Genomic DNA, 5,999 nt, shown 5'->3' on the forward strand with positions numbered 1-5,999 from the left:
TAGTGGTGCCGAAGAAAGGTAATAAATTTCGAATGTGTGTTGATTACAAGGATCTAAACAAAGCATGCCCGAAGGATTCATTTCCTTTGCCTCACATCGATAGAATGATCGATGCGACGACCGGGCATGAAATGTTGAGTTTTCTCGATGCCTACTCCGGGTATAACCAAATTCGGATGCACCCGGAGGATCAAGAGAAAACATCCTTTATTACCCGATATGGGACTTACTGTTATAATGTCATGCCTTTTAGATTAAAAAATGCCGGTGCGACTTACCAACGCCTAGTTAATGGGATGTTCGAAGAACGAATAGGGATAACAATAGAAGTTTATATTGACGACATGGTGGTCAAGTCCCTGGAAACAGAGGACCATTTAAAGCATTTGCAGGAAACCTTCGATGTGCTCCGCAAGTATAACATGAAGCTCAACCCGGAAAAATGTGCCTTCGGTGTCCGGTCTGGCAAATTTTTGAGTTTCATGGTGTCAAACTGGGGGATCGAAATCAACCCGGACAAGATCAAGGCCATCGAGGATATCGAGGTAGTGAATAATGTCAAAGGAGTGCAGAGGCTCACAGGAAGGATAGCGGCACTGAGTCGCTTCATATTGAGGTCCTCGGACAAGAGTCATCGCTTCTTCTCCTTACTAAGGAAAAAGAACAATTTCGTTTGGACACCGGAGTGTCAAAAAGCTTTACAAGAATTAAAGAGATACTTGTCCAGCCCACCGCTTTTGCACACACCAAAAGCGGACGAGCAGCTTTTTCTCTACCTTGCTGTCTCCGAGCTAGCGGTAAGCGGCGTTTTGGTCTGAAAAGAATCAGGTACGCAATTCCCTATTTATTATGTAAGTAGAACTTTGGGGGATGCGGAGACCCGTTACCCCCACTTGGAAAAATTGGCATTGGCATTGGTAAGCGCTTCTAGAAAACTCAGGCCTTACTTCCAATGTCATCCGATATGTGTAGTGACTACTTACCCCCTAAAAAACATCATGCACGAACCAGAATTATCGGTTAGACTAACTAAATGGGCCGTAGAAATTAGCGGATATGATATCGAATACAAGCCTCGGACGGCAATCAAGTCCCAGATCTTGGCCGATTTTGTGACAGATTTCACCCCGGCTATGGTCCCCGAGGTTGAAAAAGAATTTCTGCTGACCTCGGGGAAAGCCTCGGATATTTGGTCGCTACACACGGACGGAGCCTATAACCTCAAAGGTTCCGGGCTAGGAATCGTCCTTAGAACCCCGGCCGGGGATGCCGTTCGACAGTCCATTAGAACTGTTAAATTGACTAACAATGAAGCCGAGTACGAGGCTATGATTGCAGGTTTGGAATTAACCCGGAGTATGGAGGCCGAAATAATCGAGGCGAAGTACGATTCTCTTTTGGTCGTTAACCAGGTGAATGGCGTCTTCGAGGTCAAAGACGAACAGATGCTAAGGTATTTGGAGAAGATCCAAGTGATACTACACCGGTTTAAAGAATGGACCATGCATCATATACCGAGGGAGCAGAACAACGAAGCCGATGCATTGGCCAATTTGGGATCTTCGGTCGAAGAGGAAGAAATTAACCCCGGTACTACGGTGCACTTGATGAATACGGCGATAGAGAACGGACATGCCGAAATAAACACAATGGGTTTAACTTGGGATTGACGCAACAAGTACATCGATTACTTGTGTGATGGAAAGCTCCCGAATGACCCAAAAGAATCACGGTCATTAAGGACGAAAGCTGCGCGTTTCTGCTTGGTAGACGGCCAATTGTATCGACGGTCTTTCTTCGGACCCCTGGCCAAGTGTTTGGGTCCCGGAGAAACGGAGTATGTGATGAGAGAGGTGCACGAAGGAACCTGCAGCAACCACTCCGGTGCTGAAGCTCTGGTCTGAAAGATTATCAGGGCCGGTTATTACTGGAACCGGATGGATGAATATTCAAAGAATTTTATCCGGAAATGTGACGGGTGTCAGAGACATGCGCCGATGATTCATCAGCTCGGGGAGTTGCTGCATTCGGTGGTGTCACCATGGCCTTTCATGAAGTGGGGAATGGACATTGTTGGTCCATTGCCACGGGCACCAGGTAAAGCCCGATTTATTTTATTTATGACTGACTATTTCTCCAAATGGGTTGAAGCGCAGACCTTCGAAAAAATTAGAGAAAAGGAGGTCATTGACTTCATATGGGACCACATTATTTGTCGTTTCGGCATCCCTGCCGAGATAACTTGTGATAATGGTCCTCAGTTCGTGGGCGGTAAAGTCAACGATTTTCTCGAAGGGTTGAAGATCAAGAAAATTGTATCAACTCCGAATCACCCGTGTGCGAAGGGACAGGCGGAATCCACGAACAAAACAATAATCCAAAATCTGAGGAAAAGACTTGAAGCATCAAATCATCACTGGAGGGAAATATTACCGGAGGTATTGTGAGCTTACAAAATCACATCGAAATCAAGCACGAGAGAAACTCCTTTCTCTTTGGTCTACGGGGCCGAAGCCCTTATCCCCGTAGAAGTTGGTCGACTCTCCCATTTAGCTATACCACCGAGGAGTCGAACGAGGAGGCCATGGCCGTAAAACTCGACCTCACGGATGAACTTCGCGAAAACGCGTTGGTCCGTATTGCAGCCCAGAAACATAGAATGGAAAGGTACTACAATCGGAGAACCAATTTTCGGCATTTCCAAGTCGGGGACTTGGTGCTTCGGAAAGTTACCTTGAACACCAAGAATCCCAACGAAGGAAAACTGGGTCCGAATTGGGAAGGACCGTACAAGATAACCGAGGTAATGGGAAAAGGATCGTACCAGTTGGAATCCATGGACGGGCAAAGGTTGCGCAATAACTGGAATGTGGCTCATCTGAAAAGATACTACTACTAAGGTATGGACTCCCCGTGTTTTTCTATTAACCTTTCTTTTTTGCAGGAAGTCAAGTACCGGATAAAGTTAGAATCTAGGCCTGAAAACACGTGTTGCACTCTTTTCCTTAGTACGGTTTTGTCCCAAAATGGGTTTTCCGACAAGGTTTTTAATGAGGCAACAAGTACAACGTGTTACTCTCCGAAGACAAGGACAAACGCCCGGAAGCTCGGGGTCACACCCTACAATTGGGGACTTAATAACGCTTACCCGATCTTGCAGCTCGGATAAGCGCTAGGGGACTATTACACCCACATCGAAGTTTAACCCGGTTAGCGGAAATCGGAGGAGCTCAACAAACCAAAACCGAACCTTTTATATTAGGTTTCGATGTAAGGACCAAACGATCAGAATGAATCGTGTCCACTCAGTAGTTGCTACGGTAAAACCAAGAACCGAACCTTCTGCATTAGGTTTCGTTGTAAGGACCAAACGATCAGAATGAATCGTGTCCATTTAGTATTTGCTATGGCAAAAGCAGAAGGAAACAAAATTCTCATATCTTGTACAAATACTTGCAATACAAATACCATTGAAAGTTCGATAGCGATATCTCGGATGTCTTATTGTTAAAACACTCTGCCCTGATGATTATCGCCGTATTTCGGCATTACTTCATTCATACACCCTACTCCGGGCACTACGGTCGAAATTCGACAAAGGCAACAAGGTCATAGCGAACCGAGCCTAAATCGTTAACCCCAAAAACGGGGAATGTTACATCAAAATTTAGCTAAGGCTGAGATTCAGGTGTCCGAAAAATACCGGCCCTAAAAATGCCCATTGTGATTCGAAGACGTCTGAATCCACAAAGCATAAGATAAGTCCCACAGGTAAAAACTCGATCAAATTCCTGGACAAAATGTACCGGATGAAGAGAAAAACCGATATTTAGGCACAGTCCGAAATAATGACTCCTTAAAACGGACCGACAATTCGGGCAAAAGTCATAACAAACATTCAAACAGAATAAAGAAAATCAAGAAAAGTGCATGTTCCATTCATATAAAGGTTTTTTACATCGAAAACCCTACAAAGGCAAAAAAAAAAAAAAAAAAAAGAGAAGAACAAAGTACAGGCCCCGGTCTATCCGGTATGGCTGGATCCGGAGTGTTCGGACACTGTCCGCTCGGAGTCGTCGGATTCAGCCCCAAGGGCTCCCTTAGCATCTTCCTCGACCCTTTTAGCTTCAAGTATCAGGGCCGGAAGATCCGCAAAGCCACGCTCGGCTTGCTCATGTGTAATCCTCCGAGATTTCCACTTTTCATACTCAGCAGCAATAGTAGTCTGAGCCTCGGCGGCCTCCATGCTCTTTAGAGCTTCTTCCTAATCGGCCTCGGCCTCGGCCTAGGCTAGCTTTGCCACCAGAACATCCCGAGCCTCTTCGAGGACATTTTGCATTTGAGTGGCCGACTCGAGCTCGACCTTGAGAGTGTCATTAGCACCAACCGTCTCCTCAAGCTCGGTCTTTAGATCATCACATATCTGGGCTCTCTTCTCCGCCTTCTCTTCAAACACCCTCATACGCTCTTTGCACTGGGCGCTCTCAGATTCGAGTAGCCGATTCCTCTCGGCCAAGCTCGTAGCATCGGACTTCACCGAATCCAGCTCCCCCCGGAGTTGAGAGATGGTGGTTTCGAGCTCATCGAGCCTTGAGGAAAAATGAGCGTTGTCTCGGCTAAGGTCGATCTTATCCGCTTCGAGACGCCGGTTATATTCGACCATCTCGGCCAACTCACCCTTTAATTGATGATTTTCGGCCTTTGTTGCATCGAGCTCGGGTCGGAGGTTGGAAAAAGCAACTGCTTGATTCAACTCATCCTCCTTCACCCGCAGAAGGTGCAAAAATTTATACGTTTCGCGGCTTTGAGCATCCAGTTAGCCCTTGAGATTGTCCACCTCTTGCTGGGCACGAACGAAAGCCTCGTTGACGAGCACCACACTCTGCAAAGGAAGCAAGTTAAAAACTTGAATAAACGAGATTAAAATTCTCAATGAAATTATGCAAGGATGGCTGATGAACTTACTTGATTGCCCGCGTGCATACCCTCGTTGATGAGACACTGCCAAGGGACTCCGTTCATCTTTCGTTTGTCCGAGTTCGAGACAAGGGGCCTCAGGTAGCTCGCCACACCCATCGGGCAAGAAAGAAAGCTGCAATCCTCGGGAACGGTGATCATAGCCGACCTTGTCCTCCTCGGTTCCACTCTTGGGGCCGGAAAGGTGCGCACCAAGCTATCCCTAGCACCGGACTCGGTGGTCCGACCAGCCTCCCTCGTGGCTCGAGGGATCGGGAGATGTCCGAAACCAGCAGCTTCGCCGATAGCATGAGGAGTGTCCGAGAACATGTCATCAAATTCATCCGACCTTGATGCTGGAGTTGGAGAACTCGGAGGGACCTCAGCAGCTTCGAAAAAGGCAGGGGTCTCCGAAATTGCGGCAGTCTCATAGCATCCATGGGGACTTCGGTCTCTGAGACCGGCTCAATCGTTTGAACGGCTTCGGCAGCAGGTGCCTTCACGGATCTTGTCCTTTGCAGAGGGGATTCTTCGGAAGAAGCGTCACCTGAAATATCAACGAACTCAATCGACCTTAAAGGAGCCGGGTAATGAATTTCTTCCCCACATGTATATAATGCCGGAACTGAAGGTCCTTCCCCGGCTGAAGGAGATGGTGAAACGGTGATACCCTCCTCCGGAATGGGATCCACGGAAGGGGCCACACTGATACTCCGAACGAGAAGCTAGGGCTCTGCTTCATCCCTTAAAGTCCTAACGACGCTCCTCGCCCTTTTCTTCGGATTCTGCCCTTTTTTCGAGGGCCTTTTTGTCTTGGCGGCAGCATCAAGGATACGAGATGCACCCGCTGAATCGAACTCGGGTGCCGACGTTGCGGGTTCAGCTGCTGACTCCGGCCTTGGATCCACCGAGCCCTTAGGTAAACCTGAAAATCGAAGATGTTACAGAAGGGTAGAAGATGCAATGAATACGGATAGAAGCAAAGCATTACCGTGGTTCTGGGCGACCCATCGGCCACGTGAGGTGTCCCCACGTCCGATCGT

The sequence above is a fragment of the Lycium barbarum genome, chromosome 6 (genome assembly GCF_019175385.1).
Source record: "Lycium barbarum isolate Lr01 chromosome 6, ASM1917538v2, whole genome shotgun sequence".
In the NCBI taxonomy this organism is placed as follows: Eukaryota; Viridiplantae; Streptophyta; class Magnoliopsida; order Solanales; family Solanaceae; genus Lycium; species Lycium barbarum.